At 38.4% G+C, this 24,531-nt stretch overlaps 2 protein-coding genes across 3 annotated transcripts in view; one reads left to right on the forward strand and one right to left on the reverse strand.

Annotated features, from left to right (window-relative positions):
- Positions 1-22,770, reverse strand: part of CHRM5 (cholinergic receptor muscarinic 5) — an 85,290-nt gene extending 62,520 nt beyond the window's left edge. The window contains exon 1 of the mRNA XM_020795754.3: positions 21,065-22,770. The gene's annotated coding sequence lies outside the window, so the exon portion shown is untranslated. The remainder of the gene's footprint in view (positions 1-21,064) is intronic.
- AVEN (apoptosis and caspase activation inhibitor) overlaps positions 1-24,531 on the forward strand; it is a 131,763-nt gene that overhangs the window by 53,480 nt on the left and 53,752 nt on the right. The window lies entirely within an intron of this gene.

Here is a 24,531-nt window from a genome sequence, read left to right on the forward strand (position 1 = left end):
GCTTCAACGCCTCCAGCTGCTGGTTGAACCAAGTGGCTGGTTGGGGTCGAGAGTGGAGGGGGTGTTTAAGAGCGATCATGTCAGCTGCCCTGGTGGTGGCAATATATCATACATCCCACCGGGGCTCCAACAGGAGTGCCAACTGGGTCAGCCGATACCTCCCGCATTGCATCTTGGAAGCTAACAGGATCCAATAGCCTGCAGGGGCGGATCATCTTAATGAGTCCCTCCTTCTTATGAATGGCCAGTGGTTTCATGGGAGTTCGAAACTTTACCAATTTCTAGGTTTCTAAGCCAGAACATGCAAAGCTGTTTAGGATCTTTTAATTCAAATCTTGTGAATTAATCGAAGCTTCAACTCCATTTACAGTGCACAGGAAAAATGTTATCTAATGAGATAGTATGAAATTTAGACAGGTTGATATCCATGAGGCTTAAGATACCTGCCATCATGACGAATTCTGTTCTGGATGTTCTGTTGTTAGTGCACTTAATGTGGGGTTTATTGCCATAGCTTTTCTAGGATTTCAATAAATTCAGTAAATTAATTAATTATAATAATTGCATTATGTTAGTTATTGTTCTACATTGTTTTAATGTGTTTTAATTTTTGTAAGCCGCCCCGAGTAGATGTTGTCTAGGGGGGCGGGGTAAAAATTGAATGAATGAATAAATAAATAAATAAATAAATAAATAAATAAATAAATAAATAAATAAATAAATAGGATTTCATAACCTTACTTGAAAATGAACCTCATGGTGAGCGGTTAAGCTGCAGTACTGCAGTCGACTCTGCTCACAACCTGAGTTTGATCCTGACAAACTTTGGTTGGCCCAAAGTTGACTCAGGCTCCCATCCTTCCAAGGTTGGTAAATTGAATACCTAGTTCACGGGGGTGGGTGGGGGTTAGGGGCTATGTGTAGCCTGCATAATGTAATTGTAAACTGACCAGAAAGTGTTTTAAGTGCAGTTGGATTGTGTATAAGCAGCACGGTTTGCTTTTGGTTTGCTTTTACTTGATTAAACAGAGCAACTAATTATTTTTCAGTTTATTCTGTGACCCATTAATTAAAGCTAAGTGTAGATTTGTTAGATTTGTTTCCATTTGATAATACAACTATTATTTCCTATGTTTTCAATTTTAAATATGGATTTGAAATGCTAATTTAGCCTCTTCTACCAGCTGTGTTTTTGCTTAAACAAAAGTGCTGGTAAGTGGAGGTGAATTTCAGGTCTCTAGTAAAGCCTTTTGGGAACGAATCTTGAAACTAGTAAAATTTCTGTTCAAGCAGAAGAAACAAAAGAAGTGGAAATAACAGCATAACATGACTGGACTAGAAGACTTCCTCTGTGTTTGAAAAGTTGCCCCTGGTCACTTATTGATCTGTCTTTCCAAAAATAGATTTTTCAGTTCATCCCAGAGCTCATTTAAGCTTGTGTCGGCTTGCCATAATCAAAGGAACTCAGCTGGCTTAAATACAAGTATTTCATTTTAACTAGATTATTATCATTTTCCTTTTTTTAATGTCAGCAGCCTTTTTTTCCTGTACATTTACAGGTGGTAAACGGCATATTAAATAATGTGCTGTTCTTTCCCCTATGAGTAGAATATTTTAAGGTTTCCTCTGAGTCAGTTTTGGACAGTGTTCAGGTGTTATACTGGAATAATATATGTGGGGAAAATATAAAAGGCTGATAGCATTTCACACTTTTGCAGGCAGCTGCTCTGATATTCCTAATGGATGTGGCTATGCACAGTTGAGTAAAAGTCAGTAATGAGATGTCATTTCGTCTTCATTAAGAAGAGATAAGAGGGGAATGGAAGGCACTGTAGACTTGAATTTACAGTTTCCTGTGGCTGGGGAAAATTGCCTTTGGACATAGAATTCCTTGTGTTTTTCTTTTGTTGTCACCTTTGTACTGGAAGTAGGGTGGAGTGAAATTTAGCAAAAATAATTTCTTAACATACAGATTTTAAAACTCTGAAATGTGGCTGTGGTATAACATGGATCTTGACAGTGTGAACGTCAAGAGGGTTCCTTTTTTCAGCACTAGTTTCAAGACCTCCCTCCCTCTTTCTGCACGCCTTCCTTTGTTCACACCCACACTCACACAAAGTGTGCTGACGCTGACAGTTCTGCAAGAGTGGTCTGATAAGGATTAGTTCTTACCTGAGGTGAGACATTGCCCCATTTACCTAATGTTATAATTTCCATGTGTAGATAATGCTTTATAATTCTCTTCCAGTGCACAAGGAACTGTACAGACTTCTTTAAGTTAAAAAAAAAATAGACATCTGCTGATCCCCTGAAAAGTTTGCAACCTAAACTACATAAGTTCCAACAGGGCTCTTTATTTTCTAACTTCAGTCACAGAACTGGAATCATCATCATCGTCTTAGAACTGTAAAGCTGGAAGGGACCCTATGGATCATCAAATCCAGCCTCTGTTAAGGAAGCACAATTGGGAATCAAGCTCCCAGTCTCTGGTTCTATAGCCAGATCCCTAAAACACTGAACTATTTAGCAGTCATGTAGTACATCATGTAGAGGAGATTTTAAAAGGTGAGATTCCTAGATGGTAACATCTTAAACCAATGGTTTGGATTATCTCTTATATTTGTCTGAGCAGTTAGTGGCCCTGAATCTCAGGTCCATTTCCATGGTGATTCAGTTAGCACTGTTGACTTGCTGTCCAGTATGTTCAGAACCCAGAGAGACAGGGAGCAGACACCGGAGGGCAAGAATGCAGGGAAATTCCTGTCCCAGGTATGAAAGTTGGTGGCAGAGGATTGTGAGCAACATGCCCTTACTGCAGATTAAGACAACAATGTTTTTTTTAAATAAAAAAATAATGAAACCTCAGTTCTCTCTTACACTACTCAAATGTTCAACTTCTTTATATTTCCAGTGTATATGTGTATATACACTAAATCAATTGTGGACTGAACTTCACAGAAATCTAGAGATACTGACAGGTTGAATGTTTAAAAATGTTTCTTGATAGCTAGATGTAATTGTTAGCAAACCAACCACTGGCTCAGAATCTGTAGATTGCCCTGTAATATACTGTATTTTAGCACCAAACCTTTGGATTAACTGAAATATTAAATAGACTTGGGAAATGTATATTTGTTCCAGAAGAAATGAAGTGGCTCTACTACTGAGGCAAGATACAGCATAATCTGCTAGGGGTAAGCAGACTATCTGACCATGAGACCACAGAGACCAGATCTGTTAAAATCCTAAAAAGAATATTCCAACAAATATGGAAAACAAAACAATGGCCCACAGATTAGACACATTCAATATACACCCCAGTCCTCATAAAAGGAGATGCCAAGCAGTGTAGTAACTGTTGGGCCATTGCTGTAATTTCCCATGCAAGCAAAGTGATGCTCAAGATTTTGCAGCAACGGCTTTTATCTTATATGGAGCAAGAAATGGGTGATGCTCATGCTGGATTCCAAAAAGAAAAAGGCACTTGAGATTGTATTGCAGATATCTGCTAGTAATTGAAATGAATCAAAGAAGATCTACCTGTGCTTTATAGACTACAGCAAAGCCTTTTACCATGTCGACCTTCCAGAAAAGAAATAGGAAGTCTTAAACACAAACATGTAAAAGAAGATTATTGATAATAGGACATCATTGTCATGTTATATAGCAGAAAATGTGAGCTGCAAAATGGCTAAGGTGATTCCCTAAGTTGTTTGAAGGAAAACTTTGCTAAATAAAAAACAATTCAGAAATTAGTCAGGTCCCTTTAAAAATACACCAATACATCACACTGTTATAATAAAAATGAAGAAACTGGCAACATTGTAGGTTGGATTTCCATCTGTTCAACATTTCCTTTCTAAAAGTTTCCAGCATTGCTTAATTTTTTTTTCTTATTGAACAAGCTGTTCCTTTTTTAAATACATGTTGAAGTGCTAAAACAGGAAATGTCACAATTTATTTCCCCGAGCACATAGAAATAAAATAAAACGGATACTTCTGTAATTTCCAAGTATGTACATTTTTACTATTTATTTTAGTTTAAATTCACATGTGAGCTTAAAAAGTGATTTTTAAAACTTGCAGTGAGCAATTGTGTATATGACAAGATCAGACAATTACAGAAAATTTGAGGTGGAAGGGGCCTATAAGGCCATCAAGTCCAGCCCGCCTCCTCGATGCAGGAAAATCATGCTTACTGAATGTCACTAGAGTGAAACTCTGCCCTTTCAAGTTGATTAGTGTTCTGTGAAAAGGTTATCTCTATTTAGCGTAAGTGATAATTCAGAATATGATGTGAAAAAATATAGCTGGAATTATGGGTATCATGTCATGTAGATGGCTGGGTGTGATTCTGTTGGTAGCATTTTAATGTTGTCCTGAGTCATTATTTTGAAGTTAACATGTACTATTCATACAATAAATATGCTTCATGTGATCATAAATCACAATAAGAACACTATGTGCTAATTACAGTACTTTGTTACTTTAACAGCTCATAGTCTTCATTTCTTAATAATAGTAATGCCTGCTCAGTGGTCTGAAAACAGTTTGTTCTGGAACTGGAGGATGTTGGTTCTGAGGATATCTTTCTGACTTTCCCATAGGAATGAATGTATTACTGAAATTAAGCTCAGTGACACCTTGATTGATTGATTGATTGATTGATTGATTGATTGATTGATTGATTGATTGATTGATTGATTCATTCATTCATTCATTCATTCATTCATTCATTCATTCATTCATTCATTCATTCATCTGTCCTAGAGGTTTCAAGGTAGGGTACAAACAAGACGGCTGTTCAGATTAATTTGATGCATGTAAAACTGAAACTGCACAACCTGTCAAGCGAAGGCATTTGATACCAAAGGCTCTGATAAAGAGTCACCTTTCAGCATGACATCAAAATATAATCAGTGTTGATGTCACTCGGGCGTCAAGTGAGAAGGCATTCCATGGTTAGTGTGCCACAGCAGAGAAGGCCCTCTCCCATGTCTCCATATATGTTGTGATGCCCATTGGTGGAACACAAAGGAGGACCTCCCCAGCAGATTTCAGTACTTGGGTAGTTGTATATGCAAAGAAGCTTTCTATCAAGCATAGAGATCTTTAAGTATTTAGGGCTTTCAATGTGATCACTCACACCTTGTTTGTTAGTGATCACAAGTTATTTCAAATTAGTGCCATGTATTCTGTATGGTTTTACTTAGAGATGCTCCTTTTAGCAGTGTAGTTACCATATATTGTGCCCACTGCTGCTGCTTTGTCACTTTTGCAACAGCCCTGTGTAGATTGCATTGAAATGTTTGTTACAGACCTTGAATTTTTTATAAAATTCCTTTACGTTACACAGTAGAAATACAGAGACTCACAAGGGAGAATAGCTACAAGTTCCCCAGATAGACCATCCCTTTCTCATTAACTGGCACTTAAGGTCTCAATAACTCACTGTAAGACATTTGTAGAAGAAAGAATAAAATTTATTACTTGCAGTTGTGAATAGGTCAACAGCGAACAAACAAACATGACTAACTTCAACAGACAAAAAAAGTAGGGAAGGAACAATACTCAACAGAGAGGCAGGGCTTTCTTTGAAATCAGAGAGCTGATGGTTAGTGCTGGATATATTGACAATCACCCCAGCCCAGAAAAGTCCCTCCTAGCCAAGCAAACTACAGGCAGCATGTGAGGTTCTAAAAACTCCAACAGGGTCTAATCAGGATGCTACTACTGCATCAGTGACTGTGGCCAGATTATCAATTTTCCAGAAAGAATGCAGCTGGTTGGTCAGTCAAAGATGGTTCCAGCACTCTGAACCACAGAGGCCGCCTGAACCTTCAGTGAGAGACAGATCCAGGTGTACTTCTAAGTTTTACATGTTAGGACTGAGCTATTGGCTTCCAGTTATATTGAGCTTTCTGCCAATTCAGTATTGTGAGCAGGTTGGAATAAACTGCCCAAAGTATATCTTTATACAGTTACTGCAATTCTATTTACTCAGAGGTTTAAAGCCAGTGTTAGTCCCAGCTGGTAGAACTGCTGTTGTAACTAGCAAATCTCTTTCATTTCAATGGGTCTACTCAGGTTAAAAGTAACATTGCATTAAGTCCATTATGATTCCTATAATTAAGTATATTAATTAAGAGAGGCCTTTTTTGACAACCATGTATGACCTGTTTCTGACTGCTCTATATGGTTACATGCCATGCTGTTTTTCATTTTATATTTCTGCCACTGGATATTTTGGCTGTTATCTTGTTGTTTTTATTCATATGAATTGTTTTAATTGAGTGTAAACTGTCCAGAGTAGTGCTTTCACACTAATGGGTGTTACACAAATCTAATAAACAGATAAGTATTTTTAATAATTCCTAGTTGCTTTGCTTGATTGTTCTTGCATGCACATTGGTTATATTTATTTAAGTTTCAGGAAGTTTTAACATTTAATTGTAACACTGTCAAATAAACAAAATCTGTTGAATAAAAAAAGTTCATTGTTTATTTATTTATTAGATTTATACCCCGCACCATCTGGCAGCCAGGCCACTCTGGATGGCTAACAACAACAAGACAAACAACACAATATTAAAAAACAATAAGAATAAAACAATACAAAAATTCAGCAGATACAATAACTAGTTGGATAAATTAAAACATATAAACATGGTCTATATGGCTATAAAATTGTCCCCCGGCTTATTTAACTTATATGCAGAATACATCATGTGGAAGGCTGGACTGGGGGAATCCCAAGCCGGAATCAAGATTGCCGGAAGAAATATCAACAATCTCCGATATGCAGATGATATCACTCTGATGGCAGAAAGTGAGGAGGAATTAAAGAACCTTGTAATGAGGGTGAAAGAGGAGAGTGCAAAAAACAGCCTGAAACTCAACATCAAAAAAACTAAGATCATGGCCACTGGTCCCATCACCTCCTGGGAAACTGAAGGGGAAGATATGGAGGCAGTGACAGATTTTACTTTCTTGGGCTCAATGATCACTGGAGATGGTGACAACAGCCCTGAAATTAAAAGACACCTGCTTCTTTGGAGGAAAGCGATGAAAAACCTTGATAGCATCTTGAAAAGCAGAGACATCACCTTGCCAACAAAAGTCCGAATAGTCAAAGCTATGGTTTTTCCAGTAGCAATGTATGGAAGTGAGGGCTGGACCATAAAGAAAGCTGACCACCGAAGAATTGATGCCTTTGAATTGTGGTGCTGGAGGAGGCTCTTGAGAGTCCCCTGGACTGCAAGGAGAATAAACCTATCAATTCTAAAGGAAATCAACCCAGAGTGCTCACTGGAAGGACAGATCCTGAAGCTGAGGCTCCAATACTTTGGCCATCTCATGAGAAGAGAAGACTCCTTGGAAAAGACCTTGATGTTAGGAAAGTGTGACGGCAAGAGGAGAAGGGGAAGACAGAGGATGAGATGGCTGGACAGTGTCTGCGAAGCAACCAACATGAAATTGACACAACTCCGGGAGGCAGTGGAGGATAGGAGGGCCTGGCGTGCTCTGGTTCATGGGGTCACAAAGAGTCGGACACAACTAAACAATTAAATGACGACAATAAAGATGGTAGAAAGGATGATGAAAGGATGGCAAAAGGATGATGAAAGGGAAGCAGAGATATCAGCAGCTTAATGCTCAAGGAAAGCCTGATGGCAGAGCCAAGTTTTCAATGCTCGTTTAAAATTGTCCAGTGAGGGTGCCAGGCGCAGATCTGGCTGGGAGCAGGCATTCTGCTAGATACCGAGGTCCTAAACCGTTTAGGGCTTTGAATGTCATCATCATAAACTTGAAGTCAATGTGGAAAAAAACTGGTGGCCAACGAAGAATGACCAGAATGGGGGAGATGTGCTGAAATTTCTTCACCATGGTTATTAATCTGGCCACCGAATTCTGAACCAGTTAAAGTCGCCACATAAATCTCAAAGGTAGCCCCATGTAGAGAACACTGCAGTAGTTTATTCTTGAGATTATGAGTGCATGAATCAAAGTCATGAGTGCCTTCTGTCTAGATAGGGACGCAGCTGGGCAATCCTCCGAAGATGGAAATGGGCTGGCCAGACCACAGATGTCACCTGAGTTTCCATTGTGAAATCCGGGTCCAGACAGATGCTCAGGCTGTGAGCCTCATTCTTCGTGCGAAGAGTCATTCTGCCAAAGGAAGGGAAGTCTCCCAACCCACTGACACCAGGACTGCCCACGCGCAAGATTTCTGTCTTGTCTGGATTCAGCCTCAGTTCATTTGCCCTCATCCACCCCAGAACAGTCCCCAAGCAGCATTCAAGAGATGGAACAGCATCCTCTGCAGTTGGAGAAAAGGAGAGGTAGAGCTGGGTGTCATTAGCATACTGATGACACCAAGCCCCACAACTCCGGATGACCTCACCCAGTGGCATCATATGGATATTAAATAGCATTGGCAAGATGATCGACCCCTGTGGAACCCCACAATTGACGATCCACAGGATGGAAGTCAACTCACCAAGCTGCCCTCTCTGGGAGCAGTCCTCCAAGAAGGAACGGAGCCATGCCAAAGCGAGGCCACCAATCCCCAGCTCGGAGAGCCACCCCAGGAGGATCCCGTGGTTGACAGTATCAAAGGCTGCTGAGATATTGAAGAGGAACAACAAGAACATATTGCCCCTGTCAGCTTCCCTCAGGAGGTAATCCTGCAGGGTGACCAATGCTGTTTCCATGCCATGCTGCGGCCTGAAGCCTGACTGGAACAGATCAAGGGCATCAATTTCCTCCAGGAGTGCCTGGAGCTGATCAGCCACCACCCTCTCAACCACTTTAAGAAAGAAACATTGGCAATGAGCCTATAATTCCCAATTTTGTCTGCTGCCAAATTAGGTTTCTTTCAAATACTAGAAGCTGCCACAGAAGCTGATTATGTAAGAACAAGACACATAATCACTCTTCTGTAATTTGGATGATGCCCTACCTGCATGGGATCCCCTCATAGAAAAATAATTCACACATGGCTATTTTGGTTTTATACATCTTAAGGGTGTTACCTTAATCACTGAGAGCATCTTTGCCTCCCTTTCTGTCAAGGCCTTGAAAACAAATAATATCTTCATCTGTATCTCAATCTGAATTATCTATAGCTATCCTAGAAACATCATACTTTTTGTGAGCTAGAGTATTTCATCTACACTGGAAAAGGAAGGTTATCTGATTCACCTCGCAGTAAAGGTTGAAAGTGAGTCAGTCAAACAAACCAGCCTCCTCTCTCTCTCTCTCTCTCTCTAACTCTCTCTCTCTCTCTCTCTCTCTCTCTCTCTCTCTCTCTCTCTCTCTCTCTCGCCTGGCTGCTTTCTGAAAGAGCCTTCAGAAATTCGTAACCAATGACTCCTACCACCATTCAACAATGAAATCAGAAATTGACTCTCTGTGCTGAATAGCTCTTGGTACATACTTCAGGAAATTCTGTATTTCTTACCTTCTTACTAAGAAAAATGTTTCTTTGAAAGACACATGTATTTCTTATATTCCTATTTTCTTTATTTAGTCTCCCTTTTTTACCTGTTACGTGTTTGTTAAAATCTGGATTATCACTACCTTTTTGAAGGACATGAATAAGACTGATGCATGTTCAGATTTTTGTTTCCAAGCACAGCGTTAATTTTACTACATATTCTGCTGCCGTTATTTATCTGTTGCAGCCATACAGTGTGTTTCAAGCATGTTCATGGTATGTACCATGAGAACATTACACTTCTAAAAATGTCAGTACATAACTAATGAAGTGCAGCTTCATAATCCTGTGGTTTCCATCAGTATGCCTAATGAATTGTAGATGGCTACAACTACATGGCTGAGAAGATGTAAGAAATAAGTGAACCTAACTGTACAATTGGTAAAGCAGTGTTGTTTTTGTGGACAAGGCCATTACAGACTTGACTGGCAATCTAAATTACACTATTGTAGAGATGCCTCAGGCATACAGAAAGATGAATGTAGATGAATAAAACTGTGTCTGCTAAAACCCCAAAACCTTTTTACATGTGCTGCTGTCAATTCAGATTTTACTAGTCCTATATGTGTGCCTTACGTTTTTCTTATCTAACTACAGAAACATGCATTTATCTCTTTTGAAATTAATTTCAGCTGAAAATAAATCAGTTCTGTCAAAATGGATTCATCTCGGTCCTATTTAAATCAGTACAGTATTTCTAGGTTACAAGGCTATTGACACTCCCTTCATATTCTCCAATTAGTATCACTGTACTGCTTTGCCCAAGCCATTGATAGACATTTAATGGTATACCACTTGTCTGTTCACTTGAACAGAGCCTATTCTCACAAACTTTAAAGCATGTGGAGCCCACACACATTGAGGGAAGCAGCTACACCCCTCCATTGTTGTTTTAATTATGGAAATACAACTATCTGAAGAAGGGGTAGATGCTGTACCTTGGTACCTTCCTCCCCCTCTGTGACCCAACCATCAGGATTCTACCCACATATGGAGACTACCCTTCTGCAGACAGTCCCATTTCCATGTTTAAAGAGAATACAGATGGGGCTAGTGCACTCCTCTTAGCTTGTCTGTGTTCCATATTCTTTAAAGTATGACTGAATAGGACTGTTGAACAGCATTTGGATTATTGTCTACATTAACAGTTTTGAGTCTGCCTAGCAATATAGTTTAAGCTACCCTGAATCTACCTTATAGTAGTATCATGTAACCTACAGTATGTCCTACTTGCTTGTGGAAATGTATGTTGTTGGAGATTTTGTGGAAAACTGAATCACAGTACCCTGTGATTACAGCATTTTTAAATTTTTGAAATAAATCTTTGAGGCTATTTACAGTATCAGAATGGCAGGCGGAGGCAACTGAAATGACTTGTTCTTGATAAGTCTATGTGGGCCCATTGTAGTTGTTGCATTCCTTTTTGTTGAGATTTTCCACTGAATGTATTCTTGAAGGCTTTCACGGCCAGGATCCGATGGTTGTTGTGAGTTTTCCTGGCTGTTTGGCCATGTTCTTAAGGTTTTTCTTCCTAATGTTTCGCCAGTCTCTGTGGCCGGCATCTTCAGAAGACAGGAGTCAGAACTCACAACAACCATTTTCCACTGAGTTGAACTCAGGGGAATTTCCTTGTCAGTACACAGATATGCTGTAACACTGTGTAAAGAGTAGCAGAAAATACTGGGGTAGATACTCTTGTGTGAAAGGGTGTGACCTATTATGTACTTGTGAAGTTATTTATATATTTCATATTGAGGAGTAAAGATCAATGCCACATTATAATGTGGTTAGGACAAATTAAAATGAGTCATCATCATAATCATGTGTCTGACATGGTGACTCTTTGCAGGGTTTCAGGATCATTAAAATTTAAAATTAAGAAGTTGGTATTCTCTTACCTTGTTTGTGGAAGTTAAGAATGATAAATGAAGTGTATTCATATGGTCCTTGGTGTGCCATCAGTCTCTTCATCTTTGCCATTTTTGTACATTAGTATGCATTTTCATTATTTATGTCAAAATGAAGTGTTGTTAACAAACAACAAAGGAAATTGTGATGTAAAAATTACATAATCTAAGTATAACCTGGTAACTTTTACTTGTGAAAATATTATCTGCGTATTTTAGTTTACCAGCAGTCATATTAAGTCATATTCGAAGTATCTAATTTTGACCAGAATGCTATGCTTAGGAAATGAATGAGCACACCTCAAGAGTTACTTGTTTAATTTAGTGACCTTCAGACAGTGTGATAGGCAGTTCTATACAGATTTTCTAAAATGTTCAGTGCAATTGGCAGACAACTAAAACAGGTTGTTTAAATTGCAACTTGGACATGACTTTCAGCTAGACTCAACTGTGATGGTTGGCTATATAGTCAAATTTAGGCTGCTCTATGTCATTGTTTCATGAAGCATTGGTAAGGTGTGCTGTTCAGTCTTGCTGATAGTTGAGGTTAAGATGCCTAATGGGCAGAAGTTTTATAAAGGAGCCATGGAGTGCAATAGAAGTTAAGTTTTTAAACAGAGCTTCTTGCTACCTAGAGTGTGAGATGCAACATACAGTTGTACTGAGAAAGTACAACCAAAGTCTTGAAAAACATGCAAGCAGTATGTTTGGGTGTGACTATACTGGAAAGCTGAATTGGAAAGATTTGACTTTGCTGTTATTTGATTCATGGCCTGGTAGTATAACATAGGTATCCTTCAGTCTCGAGAGACTATGGTAATGTGCTCTGTGTCGAGGAGTGTCCTCTCCAGAGCATGAATCCTGGGTAAAATAATATGGAGGATAAGCTGTTACCCAAGCAGCAGATTCCCCCTCTCCACATTGCTGAAATGGTCCAATGGAAAGGCAAGAGCCAATACAACTGGTTTCAGCAACGTTGCAGGAGTTGGCAGAACGATACGAACTGCCTTCGGGACTCCAGTTCCGGATTTTGCCTCTAGGTTAACTCCTGAAGCCTTTTCCATGAGTGGATATAGCCACAAGGTATGGACTGTATTACTTTAGAAAATGCATTGAGTGCTCACACAGGGCTACGGATTCATTTGGGAGTTCACCCTTCATACTGGATGCAGTGTCAGTTACATTACAGCCCACAGCCATCCTTCTTTCTTTCCTTCCTCGGTCTTACCTCTGCTGATCTGTCTTTCATCTGGTCCAACCTCTGCTGATCCTTTCACGGTTTGCTATAAAGCTGCTTTCTCATTTAAAGTTTCAGACTACAGTGGTGCCTCGACTTACCACCATAATCCGTTCCAGAAGATGGACGTTACTCGAAATGGTTGTAAATCAAAGCACCATTTCCCATAGGAATGCGCTGAAATGCAATTAATCAATTCCGACCAAAGAAAAAATAGCACCAAAAAAAAATCACTGCAAGACTCATTGGAAACGTGATTAATCCCTTTCGGCTGAAGGGGGGGGGGGGAGAAAAGCAATCAGGCGTGCAAGACCCATTGGAAATGTATAGAAGGATAAAAGGCTGAGTCAACCTTGAGCCAGCTACCTGGGATTGAACCTCAGGTTGTGACCACAGTTTTGGCTGCAGTACAGCAGTTTAACCACTGTGCCACAAGGCTCATGGAAGGGAAGCATGCAGGACCCTTCGGAAATGGAAAAAAACTAAAAAAACAACCAACACCCCCCCAGACCGATTGGAAATGGAGGGGGAAGCCAAAAACAAACAAACAACCCCCAAGACCCATTGGAAATGGGAAAAACACTTCAAAAAGCAACAAAAAAACCAAGCCCCATCGGATATGGGGGAAAAAAACACCAAAAACAAACAAACCCCCAAGACCCATCACAGCACAAAAACATAACCCCTCCAGCCCAAAACCACGTTGCAAAGACACCCAGAGCATTTTTTACAAAGCAGAAAACAGCACCTTACCTTACAAGGCAGCCCGAAGCCTCCCTGCAGAAACAAAAACACACTCACTCAGAAGCAGAAGGAGGCAGTCCCAAGCCTCCTACAACGACGCACACTCTGCAACTGCTGGGGCGAAAGAGCTACAGAGAAGCAGCCTCATCACCACCTACAGTTAGAAATTTGAATTTTCCGCCTTTTTTCCCTGCCTTTTTCTGTTCATAAGTGGAAGCTCCGGCCACAAGTAGAAGCAAAATTTTGCAGCTGGAACTGATAGTAACTCGAAATGGTCGTAAGTCGAGGCACCACTGTATTGCATTTCTACATGGGCCTTTGATGCCTGCTGGAGCCTCTCTGCCAGAGGACCGCTGCCCGGCCTTATCACCCTTTCCTCTCAGGCTTTGTTGCTATGGGTACATACACTGAGGGAGGTGTGGAAGGTGTTAACTAGGAACCAGCTCTTTGCAGTAGTGGCTCTGTTTTTGTGGAACTCACTTCCATCTGAGGTTCACAAAGCCCCCTCCCTCCAGGCCTTTTGCATGTTAGTTAAGGCAAAGCTCTTTAAAGAAGCCTTTAGTAATAGTCTTCCCCTATAGTAGTTTTCTCTTGACCTTCATTTGTATAATCTATTTCAGTTGTTGCCACATGGTTTCATTGTCCATGGTTTATATTACTCTTGTTGCTATATTTGAGTTTAATTTTATCGTTAGTTGGGTGGGATGGTGAAGCTTTAATAGCAATATTGCAAAATACATCATGATTCTCAAATCAGAATGATTTCGTACAGGATCACCAGTTCCCACCACCCATTCATTACTCCTTTCCCTTACTTTCCCTTACTGCAGGAATTACCTCATGTCTGGTGACAAAAAACTTCATGTTTCATTTGTGAAAGCTAATGACAGAATAGGTACATGGAAAGTTCCCTAGCGTGTTTCACACAAGTTATCTTTCAGAAATGGGCAAATGTGAAAAATCTTGGCTGAAATGTGGAAGCAGAGAAAAACAAAAACAACTCCCCCAAATGTGTGTAGTTTTAAATATAAGAATGAGGGTAGCTATCTTTTTGTAGCTGGGATTGGCTAGAATGGTTTTTGTCTATGCTATTTCTGAGGATCTATTGTTGGGGTACCTCTTTGTTTTCATTTTGTTTCTATATTTGTAAATAAATCAAATATTAGAAAGAAACCATATATCTCATCCAAGGAAACCAAATACTGTAGACATGTCAAAAAAAAGTAAGGGACGCATCGCTCATTGTGAAATGATTAACCATTGGTTTACTTTTTGTTTTATATTTTCTTATTTGTTTTACAAGCTTTTAATAAAACCGGGGCCATTTATTAGTTTTTGGTACTATTTAGTCTTAAACTTGTATTCTCAGAGTCTTTTAGTGCTTTATTTTCCTTCTGCTTCAGGAACTGAAAAGCTGTGTGCAGAAAATGTCACATTTGCCTGGGGACAGAGAAGTATATCACTTTGAAAGTATTTCAAAAAGAAGACCATGTCAAGAACTTAGATTTTATGTGCTTTCGTACTGCCTGTTATCTGAATGTAATGAACATATAACTTAAATTTAGAGAAAAAAAATACCCTCTTAATTGTGTCTTAGGTGGGTGACATAAGTGAAATAGGATATTAGTTTAGCAAGCCAAATCTTATAATTCTTCACTACTGATCTTTCTGCATCTGCTTCAGTACCTCCAGATTGGCACCCAAATATATTCCGTTATAGCTAGTGCAGAATTCACCTTATGCTGTGCTGATTAGGATTCCACTTTCTTTTATAGCATGAAAATTAATAGTTTGGCAAGTTACTAGTTCTATCTGTTTCTGCTTCCTCTTTTTTATTGTTGTTACTTTCCCCCTCTTTTTTATACTGAACCTATTTGTACATAAAATCCCTATCCTCTGGTTTTTCCCTAAATATGATATTTAGAGCATGAAAGGGATTAAAAGGAGATCTAGGAACCATCCAAAGCAAGCAAGTGAAATGAACAACTGCAAAAGACAAATGAGGGCCTGAGGACATGTTTTATCACTTCATGTTTTATACAGCTTATCATTTATATTTGGGCACACGTAACAGGAGCAACTTTGTTATTTTGAAGAACAGAACATGGTGTGACCCATATCTCTCTAGCAGAAGGTTTTGTTTTACTGTGTTTTGTTGTTTGTGTTTAAAAGATCACACAAAGATTTCTTCCCTTGGTCAATCAAGGTTTCTCTTTTCAGAACTAAAACAGAAGTACTGTACAGTGGATTCCCCACTTAATGGTTCCCCATGCATGACTATACTTACGAAAAGCTGAATCCTCCTTCCCTCTTTAACAAAAGTTTACAAACTACATAAGCAGAGGGAAGGGGGAATTTATATTCCTAACAGTGATATTACAACGTTGTTTGACACTTGTCCAGTGCCCATGGCAGTTGTACAGAAATGTGCGTATTTTTCATGAATGGAATTTTATGGCAGATCTGGACGGTTTTGTCTTCAATTTAAAACCCTCCCATTTATCTACTACTACTGTGAGGGAGAAAATGTTTGTTTTTAAAAAACAAACAGACTGACTACTGTGCCTTTGAGTGTTTGTATGGGAGCCCTCTATCACGGAACACTTCTAGTTTAGCTTTGGTTGGAGTCCATCTTTACTGTATGAATATTGTGAATATTGATCTATCTAACTCTTTGTCAATATGTCTGGAGAGGATAGGATAAGCTATAATACAAGATAAACTACTGAGACAAATAATTAAAACAATAGTTTATGCCTGATATTTGCTAGGGATCATCTTTGCCTGTGTTTCACAGACAGTGGGAAATGATCTGTACTTTTGTGACAATGGAGTTGTATATTACTGATGTTGCAGATAGACATGCTACATTCTTCACCACCATTAACTGTTTAAGTTGATCTAGGTCAGATCTGTACATCTTGTTGTGTTTAGTTTATTACAGATACAGATTGTTGGTCCATATTGATTTGAAGTTGCGAAAGTCAGCTTTTGAGCAAAAGTTATCCATCTCTAAACTGAGCTCTTTCGATGAGAGAATCAACCTGTTCAGAATATGCTTCTGGGGATATAGCCAAAAGATATGAATAACTCAGAATCAGACACATGAATGTGCCAGATGTTCAGAGTCTTGGTGAAATGCTGACTCTGGCTTTGATAAGCAGACATTGTATTCAGCAAAGAGTGAACCAACAATTAATCAGCTGAGGGCCTTGGTAAGAGAAAAAAAAATTAATGATAAGGAAACTCGCAATTTTTCCACAACTTTAATACAAATGTAATTTGTTATACCATTTAATTCTAATGGTCAGCAGGTGTATTTACTTATTTTAATATAAATATGTTTCTTGTGAAATTTTCATAACAGTTTTTTAATAACAGATTTTTGATGTGCTTTGTTTTAAATTTGAAAAATGAAAATAAAGAAGCTTACAAAATGAGAAATTTATCATAAAGACAAGACAAATGGATGGGAGGAAAACCTAAATCAGGTCCCTTAGTATCTTTGTTATGTATTCATCTCTTATGGAAAAAATGCTGTACTTTTTAGGAAAAAATCCATTAGTTACACAATGATTGTATCTTTTATCAGTATTGCTATTTGTAATTTGACAAGTTTCAACTCTCTTTTTTGGTCCAGATTTTTAGAGTTGTAGCAGTAAAATGGCTAAAGCCCAATGTACAAACAGGGTGTGTTACAGTGTTTGGAAAACTATAGCAAGCTAGTTACTTATAGTTTCAGTTCAAAGATGTCACCAGAGTTATTAGTTATAGTTACTGCCTTGTTTCTGTAAAGTAACTAAAATTGCTTTAGTTGCAAATAATGGCTTATGGTTCAAAACACACATTTCTTCCATACTTCTCAGTTTAAACAATAGAGCACGAGGCTCATACAGAACAAGTCAGTAGTTGAACAATGTAATATTTTGATGTATTCGCGAAGGCTTTCACGGCCGGGATCTAATGGTTGTTGTGGGTTTTTCGGGCTTCTTGGCCGTGTTCTGAAGGTGGTTCTTCCTACTGGCGAAACGTTAGGAAGAACCACCTTCAGAACACGGCCAAGAAGCCCGAAAAACCCACAACAACCTATGTAATATTTTGTCTCCACTCTTAGGGAACGCATGGGCCTGTGACTATGTAAGTAGCAAAAAACAGAACTGTAGAAGTTAACCTATGCCTTAGTATGTCAACATCATAATGTAACATAATTTATACCTTGGTTGTTGGGGAAAACAATGAATTATAAATAATCAGTAGTGACGTTGACTGATAAACAAAGTAAAAAAAAATCAGCCCTGTTGAGCTCTTGTCTCTTTTACACTACAGTACCTTAAAAAAGGAAAGTGCACAATTGTGGTACCCTTTTTGGGTCTGTATGCCTTCCTGAGGCAGGGTGTTGTAAAAGGCAAGGAGGAAGATAGTTGACAAAAGGGAAAGGCCAAAAAAGCAAACCAGATCAGATCAGGCATTCACCAAAGACATTCCAGAACAACAAGTCTGAAGATAATGCAACATCTTAAAGTATATTAAACCATTTTTATATTTGTTAATACAGTCTGCCTAGAGCACATTTGATCTCCACCTAACAAGGGCTATAAGCTTCATAAGGGGAAGAATCAGGCCAAAATTCACAGCTAGACTTTGTTTTGCAACAATAATCTAAATTTCTCATTTCTTTGATCTTGGCCATGAAAGTGACTACAATTCAACACTAGAAGTAGGGTGTCTGAGATAGCCACATTTGAATATCTTCTGTTCCCCTATATCAGAACTGTAAGCTCTGATCTGTTTCCCCCTTCTCCTTTCCTTTTCTCCATTCTTCACTCCCCCTCTCTTTTATAACTCAGTGCTTCAGAAAGGATGGTGATCACAAAAACAAAACAAAACCATGTCTTTTTTAAAGAAGTTGGTATTATATAGGAGTCATTCAGACATGGAATTTGGATTTTGTGCAATCAGTTACTTACATGTAACTGGTTATTTACTGGGTGTGATATTATTGAAGCAGGGGCTACAGAATTCTTTCCCTTCTTTTGCCCTCTTGGTGTGGCTCAAGAAGCTTGAATGAACTTTCTACCAGGAAGTTAAATACTGTCCAAGTATAGACCCCCTTGCACATTCTGGATAGTATTCCTGCTATGCCAGCATGAAGCATTACAGATGCTAAGGAAATGCAAGTTTTGAATATCATAACAGAGATTTTCATTTTCTATTATATACAGTATCGAATAATTTATCTTACATAGGTAAAAGGTAAAGGTTCCCCTTGACAATTTTTGTCCAGTCGTGTCCGACTTTAGGGGGTGGCGCTCATCCCGCTCTTCAAGCCATAGAGCCAGCATTTTGTCCGAAGTCAATCTTTCTGTGGTCACATGGCCAGTGTGATTTAGACACGGAACGCTTACATAGGGAATATCAGTATTCATATATTTTGTAACACAAGAATGCTAGCTACCAGTATAATACGACTTAGCTACAATGTGGTGTAAAAATAATTTCTAAAGGAGGAAGGAATTGGGAGATCCAAGAAAATCATTTTATATTTGATTTATAATGAAATGGTAATGTACCCAGAGGCTTGTTTCTCCCATTATTAGACTGAAAAAAAAGGGAGCAAATTAACTGGAAGCCATTCCTGATAATGACTCTTGAGTCACTTTTGACAGGGTTTTGTATAGTTGCATTTGGTTGAGGTGTCTTTGTTCCCTACTTTGTACATGACACCACACATAAAGGTTAATCAAGACTCTGCTGTGTTACTAAAATGTAAGTAACCCCCTACTGATGACATGAACATAGACTTTTTATTTTAGGCCATCAAGTGAGACTTTTCAGCAATAGCATATTCAAATTCAAATTTTTTGGAATAAAAGCATTTATAAATTGAAACCTTACTAGTTTTGTGTATAATTTTACAAACTTTGCTTAGTTCTAAGTTTTGAGGATGTAGTTTTATAATCCAATTTATAATTTAGACTATAAAACTGCATATCATTCTTGAAGTCTGTAGCTGTTGGGTACATTTTTAAGTTACTGTACTGAACAATCCATCTTTAACACTTAAGTAGTTAATATTTGATCCCAATCTGATAGCAGATGGTTGTTGTTCTTTCTGTTTTGGCAAGTGGCAATTTTTGGAAGATAGTTGATCTGCCTGCAATATGCATTGGTGCTCTTACTGGTGCGTTCAAAGTACCAGAATGCTGAATTATAATCTCACATTAACATTAGTTACATTTCGGTTGCTGCCAATGCACCCTGCACAACATTTTGCTTGTAGATGAAGAACTTAAATAAACATCACTTGAAAGTAGAGGTAAGGTGGGGAAGGGTGAAATTTTGTCTTTCCAATCAAAATGGTAGTTGGATATCTGGAAGAGAGATGCAAATAGGAAATCTCTCCTGCCCTTTATTGTAAAGAGGATGAATAAACATTTCAAATCCAAGTGTTTCTGTTTATTGTGGGAACAGATGTGGATGAGTGATTTCCTGTCTTCACAGGATGTGCTAGGTAGAACATAGAGTAACAAACCTTTAAAAATGATTCTACAGACTGATAGAATATCTAGCACCTGAGAATCCCCCCTCCCCTTCAGACCTTTGGCTATTCAGTTATCATCATGTCTACTAAAAACTGTGTAACTCTTTGAGTTTATGTGTGTTTATCTTAATTATAGAAGAGGAAGAAACAACTGGAAGGGAAATATTTAAAGAACAAACGAGTGAGAGAACAAGGGACAGCTGGACTATGAAATATATGAAGAACATAAAAATAAAAATGGGGTTTCCTAAAAATGAAAATTTATCTTGTTTTGTAATGCATGATAATTAATAGCCAGCTGGTTTTGAGGAGAAGAGATTTTAAGAGTTTTGTCAGTCCAGATACCAAAAACAAGACCTGAGTAGGCTACTAGTATATAAAATAATAAATCTTTCTCTCTTTTCCGAGTCCTGCCATGTTCTAACTTGGAACTATGAAGTGATATACAGTATTTGTATTATATGCTATATCGTAACCACTTGAACAATCAGTTTTAGCTGTGCTATTTTATTACCTCATTTGGAAATCATCATACAGCACTTGTAATGTTGCTAAACTCTTGTATCCTAAACATGCATTTAAATTGTATGTTAAGAAGCTTTCATGGCTTTATACTGTGCTTTTAAACCAGTTACTATAGTTTCACAGCCAGCTATAATTGTCACTGTGGTTTTTTCTTTGTATATTTTAAGCATAGGTTTGACTTTGGTAAAATATCCCTTTAAAAGTGATACCACCATTGTATTAAACCCGTTGATTTGATAGCTTCTGTTAAATAATAAGAAACAGTAAATATTACTTTGTTAATAGTATTTGTGGTACGGTATATATATATATACTGTATGGGTATTATTTCTGTATTTCCTAGCTTTAAGCAAAGAGCAATTTGAAATTTTGAAAACAGTTCTAGACAAATCTAGCAAAGGACTATGATAATATAAGTTGGGGGGAAATAATATATAAAATCAATTATTTGTACAGTGCGGGAGATGATACACAAGCATTCATTGTGAAGATTTGAAAGTGAGCCTTGGTGTGAATGAGAGCACATGCAAAATTGACTGGTTCTATCACAGAATCTGAGCAAGGCTATTCTTATAAGAAAAGATAAAACATTTTATTTAAAAGCAACTTACCTAGTAGATGACTAAAGACCATTTGTGGATGCTGTGTCGCCAAATACTCAGACAAACTCCCAGATAGAAAACCTTCTGTATTAGAAATGCAGTCTGCACACTAGCTGTTTAAATTCTACTGTGTCTGTTTCATATTCCTGGTGCTGCTTCGTTTTGTTGCTGCTTGCTTCCAGTTTACCCCCAGTTATTCCAAATCCTTGGAGTGGCTCTCTAAATGATACTTCAGTTATTCTTCTTTTAGAAAGCTATGAAAAAGAGCAGTGGGCTTTGCATCTTCTCAAACAATAGGGACAGATGCACCAGTGTTAATGAACTCAAATGTTCAGTATATATCAAATATTAATTTAAAGCTTCAACATCCACCAGCTTTTCTCAAATACCAATGCACAAAACTTCTTTCTCTTGCAGAAAATCCTGATATACTTAGGATATAGGTTGTGCTGAAATGCAGGAAAAGTAGGAATTATAGAGTCCAGGTTCTGTTTTAACTTTTCACCTGCAGAGCCTGCTTTTGGTAGTGGATGTTGAACAGTCTGCTGTTCCGTGCTTCTGTCAAACACAGATGTGAAATGCTGCTTAGGAACAGGGGAGAAACTCCCAAAGGGGGTAGTGTGTGTTGTGTCATATCTCTAGACAGTGAGTACGCATGGCATCAATGAGTTGCTTATATGAGCTATTCAAGTTAGGCACTAAACTGATAGGATGACATTTTCCATACAAAATCCACTCATTATTTTTCCCCGAGGGACAGCAATATTTATTGGTAGGAAGAAAAATCAAAAGGATTCTGCAAGGTTTGATATATCCTTTGTATTCGAATAGATTGTCATACCAGCAAACCTTTTGTTATTGAAGCCGACAGAAATCTTTTTGCAGTAAATGTTTATAGGAAAACACTTTTCCAAGTTAGATTTTTTTAAAGTGGTAGCTAGTTGTCATTAAGCTATCTGAAATTTTTAATTTCAAATATTTTCTGAGTTGTTGAAATAATTGATTTGAGAAGATGCACTTCAAATCAAAATACTGTTTTCTGCCTTTGTGATTATGTTAATCATTATGTGTAAATTACTCTTAGGTTTGCTGTGTAAAGAGAAATGCCATTACATATCTCCTTAGTTTTCCTGCACTGACGTATTGTTTTTGGCATATGAATACCTGCTGGATTTCATTTTTAAATGAAATTTTTCTAATCTTACAGCCATATTAATATTGGGGTTTTTTTGAGATGAACCTGTGTTAATTCATACAAACATAAAATAATGTGATGTGAATAGAGGCAGCTTACTTCAAAATTAGATTTATAGTGTCCTTCCTGAATCAGTTGTATTATTATAGTATGCATGTTAGTAAAATAACCAAATTTTGGAACTAACTTTATAAGAGAATTGCATTTCATTCATCTTTTCTCTTACACACTGCGAAAAGGGAAAATTGGCTTGCGTCCTAACTAATGCTCAAATGGGAATGTTCCCTGTGGGCAAGAAAAGGAGGAGGGAAGGTTTTATCAGTTAACCCACAGTGTAGCATCTTGCAACCCCCAAATCTTTTCTGGATGGTTAGGAGATGCTCTGGAGCAGCAGGGTGCATGTCACAGAGAACTGCAGAGGGGAGGGTAAATAGAGGAAAATTCCCTATCTCACGTTTCCCTCCAGTGGAAGCCTCTCTTGAATTACCTGCTGCTCCACAGATAGAAGTGGCTCTCCCTTAATTGGTAACAAAAATGAAACAAACAAAAATCAATAAGGGTCCCTTCCAGCTCTGCAGTTCCAGATGATGATGATAATGATGATTAATGAGTGTTACAAATACATACTTTGTCCTGGCCTCCTTATTACACACACCAACCAGCTTATCTTCCTTTTGCTTGGCTGGTTCACTCACATGATCAATGATCTAATTCTGCCCCTCGCCTCTTTTCACCTGACACATTTGAAACTCTCTAAGTTCAAAGATAAGACACCTGGGATAGATAAGGCACTACCCTCTTTCCTCGAAAATAAGACCTAACCTGAAAATAAGCCCTAGTATGATTTTTCAGGATGCTCGTAATATAAGCCCTACCTCGAAAATAAGCCCCAGTAAGTGAAATCCCACTCTCCACCAGGGACACATTGTGCAGCAACCAGAAGATGACATGACTGTATTTGAATAAATGTAGATTGTTGTACATGAAAAAATAAAATACCCCTGAAAATAAGCCCTTGTGTATTTTTTGGATCAAAAATTAATATACGTAAGATCCTGTCTTATTTTCGGAGAAACACTGTGTGTAGTACCGTTTTCTCTATTTAATGTTGGGCTAGCTAATGAAGTCAAAAGTCTGTGTGAATTGCTGAAACTGGAAAACATTGTATGTGGTTGGCATGAATGCTCTGATCTCCTGACGTTGTTTCTCTGGAATAATGGAAACTACAGTACTTGTGGTTGCATCTGAGTTTGCAGACATTATTGCAGACAGTTTGCATAACCATGTATAAAGTATGTATGTACACATGGTGCACATATTAATCTTGGGAAGAGTGTATGAAATCTTGGTTAAGACCTGAAACATAGTTCTGATACTTAAGAACTGAACACATGTCCTAGCACTGAATATTTCCTTGGATGCTGACTTTGAAATATAATGCAAGGACTTACTGGCGCTGCAGGTTAAACCGGAGAAGCCTCTGTGCTGCAAGATCAGAAGACCTGCAGTCGTAAGATCGAATCCACGCGATGCAGTGAGCTCCCGTTGGTAGTCCCAGCTCGCACCAACCTAGCAGTTTGAAAGCATGCAAATGCAAGTAGATAAATAGGTACCACTATGGTGGGAAGGTAACGGCGTTCCGTATGTAGTCACGGTGGCCACCTGACCACGGAAACTGTCTTCGGACAAACGCTAGTTCAATGGGTTGGAAACAGAGATGAGCACCACCCCCTAGAATTGGACACGACTGGACAAATTGTCAAGGGGAACCTTTACCTTTTACCTTACTAGTACATCATGATTTAAATTGGAGTTTGGCCTAATCTGAACTAATGTCTTTTTTGCTGTACAAACTTTGCCTCTGTGGCTTAGCGAAGGGTGGCAAATACTATGATCATTTCTTTAGTCTCAATCAGGAATGTGGCACCAGGGTTACATAAATGTGGAAAAAAGGAAATGTGCTAACCTCTCCCCCTCTGTTGACACTTTGCTCACATGTAAAGTGACCATTTTGAAGATGGGATCCTCTTCTACACATGGAGGGTCCCCACATTTGCCACAACTCAGATTTCATCTTTTCAAAACAATTGCTTTTCACCTGAACAACGCCATGAGAGAATGGGGTGCAACTTGTATATTTCTCTCTTGCATTGTTTAGTTAAAGTCTTTAACTACTGGTACTAACCCTTTTAGTAAGGCTCAGCAATCCTGATTGGATGAAATGGGCCATGTAAAATATTCCAGAACAGCAGTCATTTCTTGTTTTTTCTCTCTTGTTTTT

Source organism: Pogona vitticeps, chromosome 1 (genome assembly GCF_051106095.1).
Source record: "Pogona vitticeps strain Pit_001003342236 chromosome 1, PviZW2.1, whole genome shotgun sequence".
Taxonomy (NCBI): Eukaryota; Metazoa; Chordata; class Lepidosauria; order Squamata; family Agamidae; genus Pogona; species Pogona vitticeps.